At 35.7% G+C, this 24529-nt stretch overlaps 1 protein-coding gene across 1 annotated transcript in view; it reads left to right on the forward strand.

The window, feature by feature from the left end:
* Positions 1 to 24529, forward strand: part of Sema2a (Semaphorin 2a) — a 491368-nt gene that overhangs the window by 94979 nt on the left and 371860 nt on the right. The gene's annotated exons all lie outside the window — the stretch shown is intronic.

Genomic DNA, 24529 nt, shown 5'->3' on the forward strand with positions numbered 1-24529 from the left:
TTTAGTCCCATTTTCATAGGAAATGTGGTTTCTAAGCAAAATCGCGAAAACCTAAACAACCGCTAAAAATTTTAACTTAAATCGCGATTTATTTAAAAAGCGCTCCGGCGATTTTTTTGTTTTTTGATTGTTCTCATCTATAAACATTGTAGTTTCAGAATCCGCAAAAATTTCCGAGGTGTAAGCACCTTCCATTTAAAATTGTTTCAAGAGCACCGTGTCTTATCTACGAACTTAAATTAAGTTTGGAAACAATATTACGAAGGCCAAATTTTGGCCGGAATCGGCATTTCCGTTCGAGAATTATCTGGCGCTTCCACCCATAAACATGGTGTCATAGGGTTTGTTTTTCAACTTTCAGGCTATTTTTTCAGGAAGTATGGACTTGCCCCTGAGGAAACTTGTACCTTCGTATAGGGGACAGTGAATACAAGATGTTAAAACAAAAACCAAGGCGATTCGAGAGCAGGTCCTAAACTGAACTTTTCCGAAATTTTGTGTGGGAGGTACTCGAAGGAGTTTACCGATTGAGTCCATATTGGAACCTCATCTAAGTATGGTAGAAATTTCATAATCTGCAAAGTATGGACCAAATCGGTTACTCCCTTCAAGAGTTATCGTACGCACAAATTTTCCGAACATTTTCGAACTTTTGTGGGGGAGGTACCGGAAGGAGTGGACCGATATAATCCATCTTTGAACTTGAACTAAGTTTGAACAAAATATTACGAAAGCCAAATTTTGGACCGAATAGGCAGATCCGTTCGAGAGTTATCGTGCGCTCCAACCACTACACACGGTGTCATAGGGTTTTTTGTAACTTTCAGGCTATTTTCTCAGGAAGTATGGACTTACCCCTAATGAAACTTACAGCGTCGTATAGAGGACAGCGAATACAACTTGCGTAAACAAAAATCAAAGCGATTCGAGACCAGGTCCTAAACTGAACTTTTCCGAAATTTTGTGTGGGAGGTACCCGAAGGAGCGGACCGATTGAGTCCATATTGGAACCTCATCTAAGTTTGGTAGAAATTATACGATGTGCAAAGTATGGACCAAATCGGTTATTCCCTACAAGAGTTATCGTGCGCACAAGTTTTGCGACAATTTTTGAACATTTGTGGGGGAGGTACCTGAGGGAGTGGACCTATATGATCCATCTTCGAACTTAAATCGAATCTGGACAAAATATTTCGATACCCAAAATTTGAACCGAATCGATTGATCCGTTCGAGAGTTATCGTGCGCACCAGCCAGCCAGACAGACAGACGGACAGACAGACAGACAGACAGACAGACGGACGGACATTGCTAGATCTACTCAAAATTTTATGAAACAGATATCGTCCAGAATTGTGCCGAGGTATTTGCTTCCGTAGCAAGTTTCAAGGCCACTCTGTCCAGAACTGGAGGCTGGACAGTAGTAACTTCAGTCTTCTCTGGGCTTACTCCAAGACCATTTTCATGGGCCCAGCTTGCAAGTTATACTAAAGCTGTTTGCAGGAGGTCAGACAGGGTTGCTAATAATATGCTACTTTTCAGCATTACCACATCATCAGCGTAGGCCACCACCTTAGTCTTCAGCCGGTCGAAACACATAAGTATCACCAGGAGCCTTAACAAAGTTAAGAGAACTCCGCCATGTGCTATACCTCTATTAACAGTTTTACTCACGGAGCTATCTCCTATGCCGAGTCGTGATTCTGATTTTTAGCATCTCATCAATCCATTCCACAAGCATAGAGGAGATTCCTGCGTTGCTGGAAGTAGTGTGGATGGATTCAAGCTTCGCATTATCGAAGGCCCACTCTAAATAAAGAAAGCGGCAAGTGTGAAACCTGAATTTTCCAAATTTTTCTCGACGTGTTCGACCACCTCATTTAATTGGTGGAATTTATTGTGTTCTAATTTCCATATCCAGTAGCCTTTCTAACGGTTTTAATAAAAAGGAAGAAAGAGTAATTAGTCTATAGTCCTTGGGTAATGTATGATTTGGCTTCCCGCTTTGGGGATATGAGATAAACCCAGACAGGCTGAAAAATTTCCATCAGAATTGATGATGTTGGCTCTGCCGCATTCTGAAGCATTGCTGATAGGCTGAAAACTGTTAATTGCCCACTGAAGTCTTTAGTGGCTAGTTAGTCTGTCTATCAGCTGCTCATCCTCGACAGTTCGAACCCGACTGGGACTTAATATAGGCAGGGCACCACTGAGATCCGCGCAACTAGGAAAATTTACATTATTAGGGTTTACAATTCACATCTTTAAAATATTTTCTTTTGTTTTATTTCAAGTTCCACTTTTTGTTTATTTTTTTTTTTTTGTAAATATGTATAATGTGATTTTCATTATGTTTTAAACTTTTTCTATTAAATGTAATCCTAAAATATATTACCTTTTTCCGAGCAATAGAAACATCAAAAACAAAAAACCCACCTTATTCCCGGCAGCGAGGGATAATTAATTTTTAGCTCATAACCATGCACCACTAAGTCGGTTTTCTAAAAAGTTGTATCCTTTTTGTGTCAACTAAAGTTTCATGTAAAGGTGACAACGGTTATTATTGTCACCTTCATATGTGCTTTATTTATTTTAATATGTTAAACTTTATTGTTAAGGTTTGTTTCTCCTTTTTTGCAAAACACGTTGTAATGAAAATACTTCAAAAATTTCACAATTCTAAAAGGACGAACTGAAACGGGCGAACTAACTTCAAACAAAACCACATGATTCAAATGGTAGGAAGAATTTATGCAAATGACAGTTTTGCTTCTTTAACTATTTAGATATTTACATAATCATGTACAACATACATACATATATACAATATGAATTAAATTTTGGAACACAGAAAACAAATTTGCTAATGTATTAAAACTCATGGAATAACTGTGGACACCAACTTAGTTTTTACGACTACAGTTTAACTTCTATGAAACGCAGCTTTAAGGGAAGGGGAAGCTAGTTACAGAGAAATATCTTTTATAAAATATATTTATAAAAAAAAAACTAAAAACAATTAAGCATCTTCGGCCTGCCACAATTGCCAAATAATTCAATTCATTGACTTGTGAGTTTTGTCGAAAAAAACAGTGCTTGGTGTTTGGGGCGTTTTTAGTTAGACTTTTGCACATCCCAATTTTTTCACGACTTTGATTGGGACTTGAGTGTCGGCTCCAAACACATAATACATTACACCTTATTAGTAAATGTTGTGTTCACCATTTACTAATCACAGCGGTTATTGCTTTTAAATTAGGATATTCACGATACGAGGACAGCTAGATAAGTTTCTCTAGTGTTCCCAGGCGCCACTGAAAGTTTGGCTGTTTTAGCATAACGTATTCTGTACGGTTTGACGTACCACCATGTGTTGCGTTGTTTATAGTGAATTGAAAAAAAAACAAGCAAAAAAGTATCAGTCGGCTTTGTCGACAGAGATATACCCTCAGCCTGTGTATATTGAAACAATTTTTTTCCAAAATACGTATGTATTTAGAGGCGTTTGAACCGACAAAAATGTTGATTGGGATTAAAGATCAGAAGTATTGCGGAGGATATACTAAAAGGAATGGATCGACATTGACTGTTATGGAAGTGGATCTCCAGCCACAACATATGGTGCCATAGGGGATTTTTACACTCTTCGTGCTGTTTGCTCAAGAAGTATGGACTTGCCCCTAAAAAAGCTTTTACCATCGTAATTGAGGCACCGAATGCAAGTTGCTTCAACAAAAATCAAAGTGATTCGATATCAGGTCTTAAAGTGAATATATCCGAAATTTTGTGTGGGAGGTACCGGATGGAGTGGACAAATATAGTCTATATTTGAACCTGATCTATATCTGGTAGATATATTAGGCCACTCGGCCACTCCCTTTAAGAGTTACCGTACGAAAATATTTTCCGAACATTTTTGAACTTTTGTTTGGGAGGTGCCTGAAGGAGTAGACCGATGTGGCCTATCTTCGAACTTATGCTAAGTTTGGACAAAATATTACGAAGGCCAAATGTTTTGCGCTCAAACCACTACAAACGGTGTGATAGGGTTTTTTTGCACCTTTCATGCCATTTTCTCAGTAAGTATGGACTTGCCCCTGATGAAACTTATACCGATATATGGGGGGCAGTAAATAAAATTTGCTAAAATAAAAATCAAAACGATTCGAGAGCAGGTTCTAAACTGAACTTTTCCAAAATTTTGCGTGAGAGGTACCCGAAGGAACAGACCGATTGAGTCCATATTGAAACCTAATCTAAGTCTGGTAGAAATTTCACCATGTGCAAAGTACGGATCAAATCGGTTACTGCCGAACATTTTCGATCTTTTGTGGGGGAGGTACCGGAAGGAGTGGACCGATATAACCTATCTTCGAACTTAAACTATGTTTTGGCAAAATATTATGAAAGCCAAAATTTGAACCGAATCGGTTCATCAGTTCGAGAGTTATCGTGCGCTCCAGCCAGCCAGAAAGACAGACAGATGAACGAACATTGCTCAATCGACTCGAAATTGTCTGAAACACATTTCGTCCAAACATACTTGTGGCCTAAAACGATTATTTCGATGAGGCACATTTTGCCCGTATGAAAGTGTATATACCTTCGTTAGCATAAATGCTGAGGGTATAAAAATCTAAAAATATACTGAAATATTTTGCTGATGAGCAACATCACCATAACAAAAACAAAAAATCTAAACCTCATTTTCAAAAATTGTCCGATTTCACTCAGAAAGTTGAAGGTTGTTACCCCAATATCGCCCCGTAATGGCTGAAATTTGGTACTTAGTCTTCGTTGTTGGTACAAAACTTTCCACCTGAAATTTATCGATATAGGTCCACGTCTTCATGCAGCCCCCATAGAACCTTACCTCCCGATTCTGAGTGTTTTGAAGGTTTTAGCCTCAATATCCCAACGAAATGGCTGAAATTTGGTACTTAGTCTTCGTTGTAGGTACAAAATGATCCACCTGAAATTTGAAGGTATAGGTCCACGCCCCCATAGAACGGTACATCCCGAGTTGTGGCATTATAATACTACTGAAATGGCAGAAATTTGGTATTTAGCCCCCATAGAATAGGTATTTTCCGTATTTTCAAGGTTTTAGCCCCCGAAATGGCTGAAAGTTGGTAGTTAGTCTTGGTTGTGGGTATAAAACTTTTCATCTGAGATTTGTCGGTATGGGTCCACGTCTTCATATAGTCCCCATAGAACGGTACCTTCCGATTTTCGGCGAAGCACTAAAACACTTCAAATCATGCTTGATCTTGCACATAAATTTATCTGTTTGCAAAATATGGTCCAAGTACTTATTTAATTTGTTCTGAAGTAATATTTTTAAGTTCGGAAGTAAAATTTCAGTCGGCAGATTAAAACGCGTTTTTCTCGAAACTGAATTTTTGAGATGCGTCACTCTTTCAATAAATTTTGTGGAGAAGTTGTTTGACTACGAGTATTAGGAACCCAATTATAGCTAATTCGTTCTGAAAATTTAGCTACAAATGCCAAAATATCTGAAATCGGGGGGTACCGTTATATGGAATTTATGTTCAAAAATTTTGGTAGATAATTTTTTAACTGCTGGTAATCCATATAGCTAATTCGTTCTGAATTTAGTTACAAACGTCAAAATAACTCAAATCGGTTAAAACCGTTATATGGGTGATATTTCAAAACGTAGACCGATAGATCATTGAACTTGACCTGCCTGCAAGCAAAACATGCATCTTTCCAGAATTTTAGCGTTCTATCTCATTTTTTCAGTGTCTTATCAAAAACAGACGGATGGACGGACATGCATAGATCGACTCAGGTTTTTACGCTAATCAATAATATGAACATATTCTTTATAGGGTATGCAAAGGATATGTTCAAAAATACCTTTCATACTGTAGTGGAGGGTATGAAAATTTTTAATCGCCCTAACTGCCATAATTACAAATATACATCTATTTTTTGTTTTTGCGTGAATATGTATAAAGCTTTTTCAAATCGTATACGACATTGCTTCGGATTTCAGAACAAATTCTGTTATTGTATTAGAATTCTGCACGACTGTACCTCAGATTTCGGATAGAAATAGGACTGCAACACTGATTTTCCTTCAAAATTTTCCATAAATTTCCTTTTGAGTTTCGACAGAATTCGGTCCAAAAATCGGCTAAAAATATCCTGTGGCTAACGGGACGCGATCGGTACAAACTGTTACAATTTGGTTTGTTGGTTCTGTATGAGATCACAGACCACCGCAGACATGACTGAAATGACTCAAACTACAAACAAAAAACCAACATCCTCTATATTATGTGGTATACGGTAAATAAACATTTTTGAATTGTTTGAATTTTAATAACATTTTGAAATGTTTACTTCACTTAGAATTAGTCACATATTTATTACATTCATTTTTCGTTCTTAACATCTTCTAGATATCCAAATGCAATCGGCGTTAGCATAATTTTGTAGCACTTCTTATCTCTGTGTCACTTCTACTTTACTTAACAAACAACACTTCCGTTTCCTTAAGCACGAAGTTCTGAGGAAAATAACTTAATGCATTCACATTTAGTTTTGTTGTAATTTCATTCATTTATTGAGATTTATGACATCCGTTGATGCTGGTTACCGTCTGTTGCAGTAGATTCTATCTCTAATAAATGGTCAAAAGACAAAACATAAATTTATCTTAACCACCGCCACCACCCAACATTTTCAACTTCATGGACATTTTCTTCGTTACTATCATTAGCAGAATTAACATGAAATAAATCAACAACAGTATTTCATGATATTCAGTCAAGCAAAATATGCTAGAATCATAATTTAGTAACTAATTAAGTGGCGGTTTGTAAGACTAGATAGAAGAGATGCATAAAATGAAGCAATAAAGGGTTCCAGATGTTAAATATTTTTAAAAACAAATGAGCAAAAGGTGGACAGTGATTTTTACTTTCATTTTGTGGTATGCAAAAGGTAGTTTTATTTGCATTACAATTTCGTATCATTTTTTGTCTTCTATGCAAATTTTACTTTCAGTCAAACGGTTTTAAATTTTAATTGTATATTTTGAAATCACAAGAAAGAAAACTACGAAATCTTTCTACTGTTCTTCCTTTTAAGGACATTTTTTAATTAGGCTAGGTATACATCTTCGTAGTTATTGTTATTTTGCATACCGGTATCTTCATTAAGCTGATTTGTTCACCCTTCTTTAATTTGTTTGCCAACTAAATACTGCGTTTTTAATTTATTTGCTTTGTCTGTTCGTTTTTTTACAGCACAAAAAGTATTTTAGTGTATTATAAGAAGTTGGTAGCAAAGGACTATTTCACTTTATTCAAATATTAATTTCTTAGTCTTATAAACCCAAAGAAATTTGTCTGTAATGCCAAGCAATAAAGACTGACAATACTCAGAAAACCAATTAAATACAAACGGATTTATATTTCAAATGCCAAATCCGTTGCGTATCCGTTAAATAAATCTTTATAATGAATGGTAATCTGGCAAAAAGCTCTGATATACCTATGACATAATCCTCCCTGTAGCGCTTCCTTGTAAAATTTTATTTTCATAACAAAAACCTGCCGACTTTTCCTGAGTGTAATGAGTGCTGAAATATATATTTTTTAATAACAAAGAAGTGGAATTATTGAAAAAGAAGAGGGGAATCAGCATTACTACGAAACCGGAAAACAATTGTATATTCACTGTTTTCTTTGTAATCTTATGGTATTGGCAAAGTGAACATCATTAGTAAACTTGAAATTCTAAGGAAAAAAATAGCGAATTCAAATGGACCAACAAAGATAATGCAAACAAATATACCAAAAACAAATAATGTCTACTTCAACTGAAAGCCAACTCTGTCCGCGCTCTATTGTCCTAAAGTATTTCCATAAACAATTGAAAATAAAAGACAACGCACTTACAGCTTTCCTATCCCTAAACGTATAGACATTGACATTGTCCGCCGATAGACAATTGAAAAGGAGAATAAAACTTGCATTGAATTTGTTGCAAAGTTATTAAAGAATTGTTCATAAAACTTATTAGTTTAAACATTTGCCAGACTAGAAAATAAATAATAATTATAATACGCTCCTAGACAGCTAAATGGTTTCATGTAATACATAGGACAACGGGAATGGAAATAAATACGAATACTCGTATAACACTGTACAACACAAAAAATAATTACAAGATAATTCGACCAGATTATGAAAGAGGGCCGAAAAAAAGAAGACGCGTGTATCGGCGTTTTGAAAGTTTACGTCGGGAAGTAACCCAAAATAGGCGTAGCAAGTTCCGCCCATTTCTACAGGTTTTGCAATATTCGACATCAGATTCCATGGAATCCTTGCATTAGGCATAAAGTGTCTTTGGCAATATTGCTAACAACAACGGGGTATCTTTTTATGAAAAAATTAACCCTCATTCGAGTCACTAAAGGGGTCTTTTTTTATCAGAGCAGGAGTAGCTGTCATCATTATAGTATTTAGGACCATGCCAAAACCATGGATGTTAGGACTCGTATGTCAGATATATATTCACTGGACAATAGCCGTAGACTATCCCTGCATTTTCACATACAATATCAAGAACCTATGACTTATCCTGATGACGTTTTTTTAGTTTATGGTATTAAAATACGTAATTTTTCAAAGTCCGATACGGGTTATCAATACTTTCCCTATATATATTCACCATAGATATTTCAAAAACAGTTTGGATCGAGCACACATAATCTCCGAAAGAATTTATTATCAAAACACTTCAATAAAACATATTTTGTGACCGCAGATGATGAAAATGTGAATGAAAACGGTAGAATATAGTCCTAAATCTATATATATAAAAGAGTAGTGAGGTGAGTGACTGACTGACTGAATCATCAACGCCCAGACGAAACCGCTGAAGCTAGAAAGTTGAAAATTTGGGTGTAGGTTGCTGTTGGTGTGTAGGGGTGAGATAAGGCTGGGTTTTTGGAAATTCGACCTAGAAGTGTACGAAAAGTACTAAAAGGTACTAAATATGATACCCTTTGTATTAGGCAAACGGTAAGAGCTAGAATTCTGAAATTTGGAATGAGGGTAACTGATGGAGAGCTAGAAAGATGTACCAAAGGGTTTTTGGAAATTCGAACTACAAGGGTACGAAAAGTAGTAAATGGTACTAAATTTAGTACAATTTGGAATTGTGTGAACGGATGGAGCTGGAATCCTGAAATTTGAAATTAGGGTAACTTGTGGAGAGTAACAAAGAAAGGTTTTTGGAAATTCGAACTATAAGTGCACGAATAGTACTAAATGGTACTAAATTTAGTACAATTTGGATTTGGGTGAACGGATAGAGCTGGAATACAGGCGTTTGGAATGACGGTCATTGATGAAGAGTAACAATAAAAGGTTTTTGGAAATTCGATTTGTAAGGGTACGAAAAGTACTAAATGGTACTAAATTTAGTACAATTTTGATTTGGGTGAACGGATTGAGCTGGAATACAGACATTTGGAATGACGGTCACAGATGAAGAGTAACAATGCAAGGGTTTTGTAAATTCGAACTATAAGGATACGAAAAATACTAAAGGGTACTAAATTTAGTACAATTTGGATTTGGGTGAACGGATGGAGCTGGAATCCTGAAATTTGGAATGAGGATCACTGATGAAGAGTAAAAATGAAAGGTTTTTGGAATTCGAACTACAAGTGTACGAAAAGTAATTAGTGGTAGTAAATTTAGTACAATTTGGGTTTGGGTGAACGATTTGGATTTGAAGAGCTGGAATCCTGAAATTTGGAATTAAGATTACTGTTGGAATATAGAATTGAGATATGGAGGTAGCTTTGGAAAATCGTACTAATGTGCACGAAGTAGTACTAAATGGTACGAAATTTGTATTTGCGTGAACAGATTATTGTTGGAGTGTAGGATTGAGGTAGTTTTGGAAATTCGTACTTATGGAAAAGTGCTAAATGAAACTACATTGGCTGTAATTTGGGTTTAAGTGAACGCATAGAGCTGAGATATGAAAGAAAAAAAATTGGTACCTTTTGGTATTTGCTATATGGTATAGAATTTTGTACAATTTGTGATTTTGTAAAAGGTAGAACTGGAATTTGAAATTCGGTATTAAATTAGCAATTGGTGTTTAGAGTAGGTTTTAAAAATTCGTACTTATTTATACAAAAACTACTAAATAGTCCTCAAATGGGTTTCAGGGGAACTGGTAAAACTGGAAAAGTGATTTGGGTTTAGGATATATGTTGAATATAAGGAAGTAATTTTTGAAACGTTTACCTATGTGTACGAAAAGTTGGGTAACATGTTGGTACCTAAACCATTTTAAATAGTTAAGGTACTAAATTTGGTGTTGGGTGTAGGAACAAAGCAGGGATTATATAATTTGGAAATACGCTATTTGTACAAAAAATACGAAATGGAAAAATATTTCTTATGAAGATCGCTCTAAAATTTGAGACTGAAATAATGTACTGAAATAAAGTAGTCAAACGTGAAGTATCTTTTCAAAAAATGTTTTTTTGTTCTGACCGCTTTGGTATGTAAATTTTAAAACGTGGTCCAATGCGACAATTTTGTTAACTAGAAGGTATTTACCCCCTGATATTAAAAAATCCTAAATTGAAATGCCTTCAAAAATTTTCCGTTATATACGGTTGACATACCCGTGCACAATAAGTACAATTTTTTGTAAATAAGTTTTCTAACCTTTCATGCCACAAATTCCGAATTTCGGTTGGAAAATGTGCAGAAGATCTCCAAAATACTGTAAATCTTCAAAATATCTCTTCTAATAAACGTGGATTGAAGTGGAGATTTTTTAAATTAAACTTTTATATCCTCCTCAAGGTCCAAATTTAAAGAAAATTGGAAAATATACATTTGTTCTTCTTTTAAAATACACTAAGTCGAGAGGGTGAGATAAAGTTTATTGTTTGGAAATTCGTACTAGAAGGGAATGCTATGTTAGTGAAGGGGTAAAACCAGGAGTCAAGGCTGAAATTTGCAATATGATACGTAGTTTTGGAAATTCGAAATAAAAAATATGGTAGCTGTGTAGGGATGCGATACGGCAGATTTTTTTTTAATTCTGACTACAATCGAAAAAATATTGGTAATAAAAATAGGTCTTAGTACAACAGAATCTCCAGTATTCAACAGTCCCGTATTAAATATTGTTTATATATATTTCGTTTCCTTTCCGCATACGAAGTAGCGGCCATCTGCTAGTCATATATAAAAAGCGAAAGCTTCTGAAGATTTTAAATATAATAGCTACAAATTTCTTTTGTTCAGAGACTCATAATGACATTTGATTTGGATAATTCTTTCTTTGACACAACCCCCAATAAGTGAGATATTTTAGGAGATTTTGACTCAGTATTGAATAAATTTTAATTAAGAGTCTAAAAGTTTAACAAATAATTTCTAAATATAATAATTAATTTTGTAACGTCATTTTCTTAACAAAGTATTTTACTCAGATATCTAGTTTGTTCTGGGAATTACAATGAAATTTTGTGTAGAATATTTCTTCTTTTAACACCTTTCGTCTAGAACTAAATTTCATGTTACTATCATGCACCAACTCGAAAAAAGAACAAAACAAATTTATTCAAAAAATATTTGGGTGTTTTGTTGGCAAATTTGATGTATATATTTTTTTGATATATATTGCATAAGCATATTTCATTTATTCGGCGACTTATATTGAAATTTGATGGATATTATTTTTGTCTTTGACGTCTTCTATCTAGAATGAAGTTTTGTGGGACAAAACTTAATAAACTCTGATAAAGTACAACATTAACCCTAAAACGTGATTTTACTTTTGGCAGATTCCTGGCGTTTAGGTACGATTTAGAGTTTTTGTGTATTCGTTGATCTATAGTAAAATTTTATGACAAACAATTTTGTACAATATTTTGATCTGATCGGTCACATTTTAAAGGAGTTCTTAAAAGTTTTTGAAAAAAGTGACCAAAAAGACCCCTTTAGTGACTCGCATGAGGGTTAATTTTTTTCATAAAAAGATACCCCGCATTGTTGTCAGTAATATTGCCAAAGACACTTTATACCTGAAATGCAAGGGCTCCAAGGAATCTGGGGCCTAGTTCTCGAATCCGTTATCGAGCGAGTTTTTGTTCGAAGACAAATTACGAAAGATCGAAATTTTTGGATTCCCTTGTACGATCGAAATTATTTAAAAAGTTTATCGATACATACGGTTATCGAACGGTGAATCATATGATAAACACAAAATATTACACGCAAACAAGTTGTTGTGCGGCAAGTTTTTCGTAAAATGAAATAAAAACATGAACATTTAATAAAATAATAGAAAACTGTGAAAAATTAAAAGTAATTGTGATCTGAAATAAATTCCACTATGTGAAAATATAAAAATCGCATTCTGGTATTGGAAAATGTATTTTTAATTTTTAAGAAACATCCCGTTTTTGTCTATTTTTTTACTCATTTTATTGAAAAAAGTATTTAGTATGTGATTTTGATTAATTTTATTGCAAAATTTTTCATTATAGTTCGTTTTGTGCCACAAAAATAATCATTTCGACAGGAGATGTGTGGCGGGCAAAAACTCAAAAGTGTATTCGACAACGGATGCCGTAATCCAAATACTGAAAATATCGATCGAAATAACTCGATCACGTATGCGAGAATTAGGCCCCTGATGTCGAATATTTCAAAACCTGTAGAAATGGGCGGAACTTGTCACGCCTATTTAGGTTACTTCCCGACGTAAACTTTTAAAATGCCGATACACATGTCTTCTTTTTTAGGCCCTCTTTCATAATCTGTGCGGGGTTTCTTGTAATTTAAAAAAAAAGTTCGATGTTGTACAACAACAGTGTAATCGTTAGGAAATGTCAATAAAGGTTTAACGTTTAAAGAAACTATATGGTTCCTTGCCAAATCCTATTTTAATTGTTTTTTTATGTAGAAATCGTTTTTTTTTACCGACACTAATGAACTGGTAAAGTTTTTCATCGATCGGACCATTATTGAGGCATTTAGAGAATTTTGGTAAAATGCGCCTTTGGCCCCATACAAATTACTATGGAAACAATGATCGCTAGGTTGGAATGGGTTAACGTTAACCGATCGCCATAAGATTTCATATATAAGTTTTCTGGATCAAATGGAAAATATTTAGGGGTAGGAAAACCAAAAAAAAAATTTTTTTTGGTCACCCTAATTAACACATATTGACTGTTACAGACACGGTGCGACTTAACTAAGAAAATTCTCTACATGATTGGCCTTTATGATAATTTCGTAGGTTTTGCCGTTATTGAGATATAGAAATTCAAATGTGGACAATGCATTGATTGTATCGCCTCCTTATAAAACAATGTCATGACTGCAACTTAAACTTATATATCTCGAAAATAGTAGAACCAAAGAAAAAATTACTAAAGCCAATCTTGTAGAAAATTTTCATAGCTAAAAGATTTTCTCTAGTCCCATTTCGATAAGACTTATCGTTTTAAAGCAAATCGTGAAAACCTAACCAAAAAGCTAAAAATGTGACTTGAACATCTATATATCTCAAAATGGTAAAACCTATAAACAAATCATAACGTTCAATCCTCTAGAGAATTTTCATAGCAACAACATTTTCTTAAGCCCCGTTTCGATAGGACTTGCGGTTTCCAAGCAAAATCGCAAAAACCCAAAAAAACTAAAAATGTAAATTTTGACCGCGAATTATTTCAAAATCCCTCCAGTGATTTTTCTTGTTATCGGACTTTTCTCACCTATGAACATTGCTGTGTCAAAATCCGCAAAAACTTCCCAGGTGTAAACGGTTTTCACTAAAAGTTAGTTAAGGCGCACCATGTATGAACTTGTTTTATAAGGTAGCGATACACTCAATGCATTGTCCCAATTTGATCTTCTATATCTCAATAACGGTAAAAGCTATGAAATTATCATAAAGGTCAATCTTTTAGACAATTTTCATAGCTACAACATTTTTTAGTCTCATTTTGATAGCACTTGTGGTTTCCAAGCAAAATCGTGAAAACCTAAAAAAACCCTAAAATTGTCAACATGAATCGCGATTTATTTATTATTTATTTTTTCATCTCAGAATACACAAAAACTTCCCAGGTGTAATCACCTTCCATTTAAAGTTGCTTCAAGAGCACCATGGAGAGTAACTACTTATTTATCTACGTATTACCAGCGAACAAAAAATTACTGATATCTAGTGACATGCCCCTGATAAAACAATAAGTAAGTAGGTCAATTTGTAAAGAGTAGTTTTTCTGGGTAGTAATCAATAATAATTCATATGTAAGAAACGCAAATTTTAACGGGGCAAATGATCTATTTGATTTCACCTTAGGTAGTAAATTTTAGTGAAATTAAGAAAAAATTCAATAAATTAGGTTGTGGTAATTAAACAAAATAAGCTATTAGAAGCGTTGCTGTTTTTATTTGGGACTAGCAGACCCCGGTCCGCATTGCTGGCCCGTGGTAATGAGTCTTAATGACAACTTTTTATGGACTTTATGCTTTACAATTCAAAAGTAGGTATTTTCTACCTCATTTCTTCGGTCCATTGTCAAACCAGGGAGGATTTTACATTGATCAAGTGATTTTGTCTGATTTTCTCTTACGAACTTTGTCGGATTTTTTTCGCCCATTGATACTGTTTAGGATTTATTATCGTCCATGTCCCCTGTCTTTATCCTAAAGCGATCTGCTTATAAAAGTTAAAAAATGGTTATGTCGAATTCTCCCGCTTATTGAGACTTATATGTTTTAGTTGTTCATAGCTGATTTCTTCGGCCCTTGTTAAATCGTTGAGGATTTCAAATGTATCAGCAGATTTCGTTTGTAGCCCTTCTGTTCTCTTACGGACTTTGTCGGATTTTTTCGCCCATTGATACTGTTTAGGATTTATTATCGTCCATTTCCCCTGTCTTTATCCTAAAGCGATCTGCTTATAAAAGTTAAAAAATGGTTATGTCTATTCTATTAGTTTTTCATGGTTGATGGACCGTTGAACATAACCATTTAAGTAAATTTGTAAATATGTATATTGCTTTTCTTAATCGGGGACGCAACCACCGTTATCTCGAAAATTAATTTGCAAGCCGATGCACTCATTAGTGTAGCAAATATAGTGATTATAGAACAATAGGCTTCCGAAATTTTTCTACAAATATATAGCGTTGGGATATGAACATTTTCTGAAAATTTCATGAAATTAGGTTCAGTAGTTTTGTAAAAATAATGTATTGAAAAGAGTGTTTAAACAAGTAAAAAAGTGTCAGTCGGCTTTTGCCGACAGCCAATGTGAATTGAAACTTCCATCTACGGACAGATAGAATGTATTTAGCGTCTCTTCAGAATTTTGTGGCCCTTTTTCAACATTTGAACTTGCCGACAAAAATGTGGATTAGGAATTAACACAAATGTTGAACTTTTGTGGGGGAGGTACCCTTAGAGAGGACCGATATGGGCCATTTTAGAAGTTAAACTAAATTTTGACAAAATATTAGGAGATCTAAATTGGTTGCACCATTCAAGTGATATCGTCCTAACAGTTTTGTGATTTTTTTTAAATATTGGGGAGAAGTACCGGAAGTTGGGGACCGGTATTGCCCCATGATACTAAGTTTGGATAAAATATGACAAGGACCAAAGGTTGCACCAAATCGGTAGAACAGTTCGGGAGCCACATATGGTGACATAGGGCTTTTTACAACTTTCGGGATGTTTTCCCAAGAAATATGGACCTGCTCCTGAAAAAAACTTTTACCGTCGTAATGGAGGTAGCGAATGCAAATCGCTTTAACAAAAATCAAAGTGATTCGAGAGCAGGTCTTAAAGTGAACTTATCCGATATTTTGTGTTAAAGGTACCCAACGGAGTGCACAAATATAGTCCATAGTCGAACCTGATCTATATCTGGTAGATATAATAGGATGTGCAGAGTATGGATTACATCAGTCACTCCCTTCAAGAGTTATCGTGCGCATATTTTTCCCGAAGACTTTTGAATTTTTGTGAGGGAGGTACCTGAAGGAGTGGACAGAACTTAAACTATGTTTGGACAAAATATTACGAAGGCCAAATTTTGGACCGAATTGGCAGATCCGTTCGAGATTTATCTTGCGCTAGACAAGGTGTCATAGGGTTTTTTTCACCTTTCAGGCTATTTTCTCAGGAAGTATGGACTTGCCCCTTATGAAACTTATACCGTCGTATGGGAGACAGCGAATACAAGTTGCTACAACAAAAACCAAAGCGATTCGAGAGCAGGTCCTAAACTGAACTTTTCCGAAATTTTGTGTGGGAGGTACCCGAAGGAGTGGACCGATTGAGTCCATATTTAAACTTCATCTAAGTCTGGTATAACTTTCACGATGTACAAAGTTTGGGCCAAATCGGTTACTCCCTTCAAGAGTTATCGTGCGCACAAATTTTCCGAATATTTTCGAACCTTTGTGGGGGAGGTACAGGAAGGAGTGGACCGATATAACCCATCTTCGAAATTAAACTAAGTTTGGGCAAAATATTGGGAAAGCCAAATTTTTAAGCGAATCGGTTGCTCCGTTCGAGAGTTATCGTGCGCATCAGCCAGCCAGCCAGACAGACGGACGGACGGACATGGCTAAACCAACTCCAAATTGTCGGAAACACATTTCGTCCAAACATACTTGGGGTCTAAAACCATTATTTCAATGAGACACATTTTGCAAGTATGAAAGTGTATATACCCTCGTTAGCATAAATGCTGAGGGTATAAAAAGTGGTTGCGGTCCGGTATTTTGGCTCCAAATTTGTACCTAGGGTACACAGAACGCCATTGCCTCCCAAAGTTTGGCTTATACATATAGCGTTTAAAAGAAAAGCGTGGGGAAGGTACCTCACCTCCTCCCAAATTTCCTAAAATATACATAACAACGGCAAACATTTTGCTTTTGCTGCAAATCGGTTCAGTAGTATTGGAGATATAACATTTTTAAAGAACAGCCGTGGTCGGGTCTTTAGGCCCCAAAAAAGTACCTAAATTGTAGATTAATCCGCAAATTTTTAAACCAATACATGCGTAATTTTTGCAAATATAGGCTTTTTTAAATATTGCAGAGGTACCTCTGGAATTCGATAAAATGTGTAGCCTGTTTTCGGGGGCCATCCCTGTACATTTACTGACAATTTCAGGAAAATCGGTTCAGTATGTAGTTTCTGCAGAAAACATTTAAATTAAAAATTGAAATGAGTGAAATAAAAAAACTAAGTTTTGTAATCACGGCATTTGATTTTTATTCATAAAGATATGGCGTTTTTTTAAATATGGTGAATTCAAGAATATATGCCCCCTATTTTCCCTCTGCATTCTCTGAAAATTTCAGGAAAATGTATTCAGTAGTTTTGTAGATGTAACAAATTTTAAAAATTGGGCGTTGTCTTTGGGTCCAAAAAAAGTAGGTATGGTCGGCGACACAACAACAATTGTCTCGCAAATTAATTTCCAAACCGATACATTCGTAATTATTGTAAGTATAGCATTTTTAAAGAAATGGTGTATAGACCAAGTACCCCGCCCCTTCCGAAATTCAACAAAATATGTAGCCTATTTTCACCGGGGGACATCCCTGTACAATCCCTGACAAATTCAGGAAAATCAATTTAGTTGTTTTTGTAGGAAAAATTGAACAAATTGACGTAAATGTGGGCGTGCTCATTTTTTTGCATAAAAACTATGTTTGTTTATGGCGAACATTACAGCTAGTTCGGTTAAAAATTTTAGCTAAAATCCTCAAAATACTGAAAATCGGGAGGTACCGTTATATGGGATCTATACCAAAACAAGAATCTATGCTGACGATTTTTAGTGAATAACTTTCGTGGCCAATTAAGAACCTCAACTGTCAAATTACCGCTAGTTCGGTTCAAAATACCGAAAATAGGGAGGTTTCTTTATATGGGAGCTATACCAAAACATGGAAATATGTTAACGATTTTTAGTGAAGAAATTTCGTGGTCACTGAGAACCTCCAATGTCAAATTACAGCTAGATCGTCATAAATTGTAGCTAAAACCTTCAAACACCGAAACTCGGGAGATACCCAGCAAAAATTCGGATCCAGTAGTCATTACGTAACCCATTACAAAGTAATGTAAACAAGCTTCTTTTCCCATTACAAGTAATCTGAAAAGTAATGGGATATTTCTTAAAAAAATTACAAGGCAAACCTACTTACTTTGCTCCTCACTAAGTAATGAGGACGGTGGCACAGTGAGTGTGTGTCCGACTATAAATCCTAGGGTTGTGTGTTCAACGCTCACTGTCGGCACGCGAGTTTTTTTTTTTTTAACTAAAAAATAACAGTTCGTGGTGCACATGTGTACTGCACATTTAAGTTCTTAAGCAACCCTTAATGTTCGTGTGCGTGGCATAGTATGTAGTGTATTTGGCTTGAAATCAGAGGGTTCGTGTGTTCAACTCGCACAGCAACCGAAATAAAATAAAGTAAAATAAAAGTAAGAAGTGTAATGAAATTAAAAAAAAAATCTCTACATCAACTGTTCTAAAAATATAATTTTTTTCAACTTCTGGTGGCCACAGAATAACTAGATATTCTAGTGGTCTTAAAATAACTACAAACTGAGTGCGACATGCCCTTGTAAAAATAATGGGGAAGAAAGGGGGTTTGCGAGTAGTTACGGCTGCCAAAAATCCCTTACAAAACCCATGATTTTGGGAGGACTTTTTTTGCTGGGTACCGTTATATGGGATCTATACCTAAACAAGAACCTATGCTGACGATTTTTAGTGAAGAAGTTTCGTGACCAGAACCGCAAATGTTAAATTATAGCAAAATTATAAATTGTACATAAAATCCTCAAAATACAAAAAATCGGGGGGTATCGTTATATGAGGGCTATACCAAAACATGGACAAATGGTGACGATTTTTGGTGAAGAAATTTCGTGGCCACTGAGAACTTCAAACGCCAAATTACAGTTAGTTCTGTACAAATTGTGGCTAAAATCCTAAAATACTGAAAATCGGGAGGTAGGTACCTTTATATGGGGGACTATACCAAAACGTGGACTGATATAGCCCATCATCGAACTTGACCTGTCTGCAAACAAAATACGCATCTTCCCAAAATTTCAGCGTCTTATCTTCATTTTTGTGTATGCTAGAGCTATTACCATAGACGGACGGACATGCATAGGTCGATATGGCTAAATCAACTCCAAATTGTCTGAAAAAGATTTCGTCCAAACCGCCTGTCTGTTTGTCTGTCTGGCTGGAGAGCACTATAACGGATCAACCGATTCGGTCCAAAATTTGGCGTTCCTAATATATTGTCCAAACAAAGTTTAAGTTTGAAGATAAGCCATATCGGTCCACACCTTCCGGTACCTCCCCAAACCAAAGTTCAAACAGTAACTGATTTGGTCCATATTTCGCACATTGTGAAATTTCTACCAGATTTAGATTAGGTATCAATATGGGATCCTTCGGGTAACTCCCAAACAAAATTTCGGAAAAGTTCAGTTTAGGACCTGCTATCGAATCGTTTTGATTTTTGTTGTAACAACTTGTAATCACTGCCCTCCATACGACGGTACAAGTTTCATCAGGGGCAAGTCCATACTTCCTGAGAAAAGAGCCTGAAAGGTGCAAAAAAACCTATAACACCTACCACACAAAACTTTGGATACGTTCACTTTAAGACCTGCTCTTGAATCACTTAGATTTTTGTTGAAGAAACTTGCATTCGCTGCCTCCATTACGACGGTAAGAGTTTTTTCAGAGGCAAATCCATACTTCTTGAGAAAACAGCCCGAAAGGTGTGAAAAACCTATATGGTCAACCGATTTGGTCCAAATTTTGGCCTTCGTAATCACTCAACATCTACAAAAATGCTCGTCTGCCTGTTAAAACCAAGACACAGGTCGCAATGTTCAAGATAGAGCTTTATTATTTGGTATATACGTTTCTATTACTTCTAATATGTATGGTATTGAAAATGATATAGCCACCGTAGAACGGTACCTGCCGATATTTCAGTATTTTGAAGGTTGGAGTCTCAATGTTGTATCGAAAGTGCTGAAATTTGATATTAAATCTTCGATGGGGATATATTTTCCCTCAGAATATTGTATATTTCTTCCCGATTTTCCGTTTTTTGAAAGCTTCAGCGTCGTTGTCACACCTAAATGGATGAAATTTGGCATTTACACTCATCGGTGGAGGTGAAATATTTTTCTAGAATATTATCACTATAGTTCCACCTTTTCTTATAACTTCCATACAAGGTTACCTCCCGATTTTCAGTACTTTGAAGGTTGTGTCCTCAAAATGCGTTAAGAATGGATGATGAAATTTACAAGAAGAGAAATATCAGTTTAGGCTCACGTTTTCGTATAGCCCCCATAGAAGGGTACCTCCAGAGTTTCAGCATTTTGAATATTCTGGCCTGATTGATTATACAACCAAAATTGCTGAAAATGGTCATTCCGTTTCCCAAACATTATAACCGGTACAAAATTTACCTTGCAAAAAATTAGGCATCATTGGTTCACATTTGGCTGTCACGGTGGTGCAATTATATGCACCCCCGCCTTGCACGCTGAAGGTCGTGGGTTCGATTCCCTGTCCATTCAACATAAAATTTTCAACTGTGGCAAAATATCCCTGAGTGCAATATAGGCGAAATTTCCTGAGTATTTCAGCCATACAAACCTTCTCTACAAGTGGTATCTTAAGACACGCCGATCGGTCTCGGAGATAAACTGTAGGTCCCATATCATTGAGCTATCATGAATCGGTGGGCACTCGTTGATATTAGTGAAGTCGCCCTTGTCCCTTCTGGGATGTTTGTGGACTATTATTATAGGTCGACGTTTTCGTCATATTTGTTTACGATTTGGTTGTTAATTGGAATGTTATGTTCTCAGAAGATGACTCGTAAAAAATAATCCATATAATTATGCATATTAGGGTTATGCATGTTTTACAACCTCATATCCCTGTATCATAGCGTGATTAGTTTCAACATAAGATTACATCTTCTTCTTCTTTTATTTGCCCATCCGTTGTTCGGATATAAGCGATCATACATTAAATAGTTTTACAATAAAATAATTACATTTCAATTTACATTTAAATTTTTTATTTATAAAGTCGGCAGTTCTCTGTTTTTGGCCGCCCTGAACAAATTCCTTTCATCGTCGTAGCCAGTCCAGTCTTGAATATTCTTTAACCAGGAGAGTTCTGTTCTTCCTCTGCTGGGCCTTCCTTCAATTTTCCCTTTAAGAATCTTTTGGATGAGTTGGTATTTGTCATTTCTCATTATGTGTCCAAAATAAGAGATTTTTCGATTTTTTATTGTTTTAATCAATAGTCGATCCACGTTCATTCTTCTTAAGACTTCATTGTTCGTTATTCGAGCGGTCCAGGGTATTTTTAAAATTCTTCTATATATCCACAATTCAAATGCCTCTATCTTTTTTTCATCTTTGGCTTTAATTGTCCATGTCTCTGCTGCATATAGTAGTATGGACCATACGTAACATTTCACAAATCTGATTTTGGTTTGAATTCCGATATCATGGCTTGTTAGTAGCTTGTTGTATTTATAAAACGCTCCTCTGGCCATTTCTATTCGACATCGAATTTCATGTGATACGTCCCATTTGTCATTTATCAAAACCCCCAAATATTTGAACGTAGTTACTCTTTCAATTTCTGTATTGTGAATTGTCAGCGATGTATTATTATAGATGTTCTTTCTGCTGATAATCATGTATTTTGTTTTTGTGATGTTAATTTTAAGCCCATATAGTTCGCTTACGGTTGTAAGTTTGTCTAATGCTTTTTGTAGGCCATTTTGTAGGCCATTTATACTGCTTGCTAGGATTGTCGTGTCGTCTGCATATCGAATGTTATTTATTAGAACCCATTTGTTCGTATTCCCATTTTCTCATTTTGCAAGGCCTCTGTAAATATTTTTTGGGAGTAAATATTAAATAAAAGTGGCGATAATATACATCCCTGTCTGACGCCCTTCGATATGCTGATTTCGTCGGTGAGTTCGCCGTTAACATCAATACATGCAGTCTGGTCCCAATACAAATTTTTTATACATTGAATTTCTTTTCCATCTATACCGATTGATACAAGTATATCAATAAGTTTATGGTGCTGGACTGTATCAAAAACTTTAGCATAATCTATGAAACAGATAAAAGCATCTTTTTGCACATCACGGCAGTTTTGGATCAGCGAGTGTATGCTGAGTAGAGCTTCTCTGGTACCCATTCCTTCTTTGAAACCAAATTGTGACTGGCCCATATGGAGTTCGCATTTTGCATAAATTCTTCTATGAATAATTCTTAGGAAAATTTTCAAGACGTGGTTCATTATACTTATAAGTCTGTATTCATCGCATTTCTTTGCATTTTTCTTCTTCGGGATGGTTATGAAGATTGATTTTAGCCAGTCTTGTTGGTATTGGCCGGTGTCATATATATAATTAAAAAGAGTAACTAATTTATCAACGTTTTCTCCATCTATTAATTTAAGAATTTCGGAGGGTATTTCATCTGGACCAACAGCTTTTCTGTCCTTAAGAGAAGCAATTGCGTATTCGACTTCACATTTGTTTATTTGTGTTCCTGTCAGGGCGGGTTGATTAAAATCATAGGTTGACCTTTCGTCATCTGTAAAAATTCTAGTGACGTAATCTTTCCAAATTCGTAATCTCTCTGATGTTTCAAATGCGGCAATATTATTTTCGTCTAATAATATTCCCGATGATGAATGCCTGTATATTCCTGCAGCTTCTTTTAACTTTTTGTGTAAGCTAAAATCATCATGTATGTTTTGCAGCATTTCAATTTCTTGGCACTTCTGTTGTAGCATTGCATTTTTTTGCTGTTCTGGTAGCATTTCTAATTTCTTTGTTAATTTCCCAGTATCTTTCAAAGTTGGTGTTTCGATATTTACTTCTTTCTTGACGAAGCTCTCTTATTTCGTCAGTAATCCATTCTTCTTGTTTTTGTTGGGTTTGATTTCCTAAGTTGTTCTTTGTAATTGTGTTAATTTTGTGTTTTATATTGTTCCAAATATTTTCGAGGTCTTCTCTGTCGATGTTCTCCAGTGTGGAATTTACTCGCTCTTTTATGTCTCTTTTTATTGAGGGGTTTTTAAGTTTATCTACGTTAATCTTTGGCCTTCGATTTTTTCTCGTTTTTCGGACGGCAGAAATTTTAATTTTTAAATTGGCCAACAAGAGGTTGTGGTCAGACGGAACGTCTGTTCCTGGGAACGTCGTGCATTTTGTTACACTTGTACAATATCGGCTGTTTATTATTATATAGTCGATTTGATTCCGTATAATGTTGTCCTTATTGTCTCTTGGAGATTTCCAAGTGTATAGCCTTCTTGGGTGTATATAAAAAAGGGTATTTGTGACTGTCATTTTATGTGCTTGACAGAATTCTACTAGTCTGTGTCCTCTATCGTTTCTTGTTCCCAGTCCATATCTTCCTGTAATGCCACGTATTTCATCATTTCTGACTTTTGCATTGAAATCACCTTGTATTATGGTTATTTCGTGCGGCTTTGTCATTTTTAAGAGCTGTTCTAGTTCATGGTAGAATTGCTCAATTTCCTCCGAACTTGAATCACTTGTTGGGGCATAAACTTGTATAATAGTTATATTAAGTGGGCTAGCATCAATTTTAACAAGCATAGTTCTGTCTGACATCGGAACATATCCAGCAACACATGCAGCTATACCGTCTTTCATAACAACTGCAACGCCTTTTCGGTGATGTCCATCTTTATTCCCTGAGTGGTATACTACATGAGTATTTTCTGACTTGAAATCTCCACAGTCTTCCCACCATGTTTCACTTATTCCAAGTATATCTATATTGAGTCTTTTCATCTCACTTATGGTGTTATTAAGCTTTCCGATTTCAAAAAGACTCCTTACATTCCATGTTCCGATTTTTAGGTTATGTTTGGTTTTACCTCCGGGGATTCTTAGCACCCTCGTTTGGCCGGAGACTGAGGGCCTTGCGTTATGTATTGTAGGCTTCATAATGTATGATTTTCAAGGAAGAGTACTTCAGTGGTTTCCCGTTGCTTCTGGAGGGTTTATAGTTTTCCTTCCGTGTTCAGCCGCTCGATTCGGGTCAGACGCTGTTTACAGCCGCCCAATGTGGATACAGTCGCTGTTGTGTAAGTTTTTCGCTGTGCAGAAGCCGTAGTTGTGGATTCCACAGCGCCTTCTGTATTTCAAATGCAGCCATTCCAGCTGTCTCAGCCTCTGCCTGCCATTTGTACTAAGGGACCAGCTGCCGACCCTTAGGCTAGATTTTGGTCACCCCCGGGTATTTTATTTCCCCGATGTCCGCCATAGAAATTTATGATGAACGTTCCCCAACTCGCCAATGGGAGGGTCCCGATGGAGGATCTAGCATACCCTACACGGGTA

The sequence above is a fragment of the Musca autumnalis genome, unplaced genomic scaffold (assembly GCF_047663935.1).
Source record: "Musca autumnalis isolate F117 unplaced genomic scaffold, ASM4766393v1 scaffold_5, whole genome shotgun sequence".
In the NCBI taxonomy this organism is placed as follows: domain Eukaryota; kingdom Metazoa; phylum Arthropoda; class Insecta; order Diptera; family Muscidae; genus Musca; species Musca autumnalis.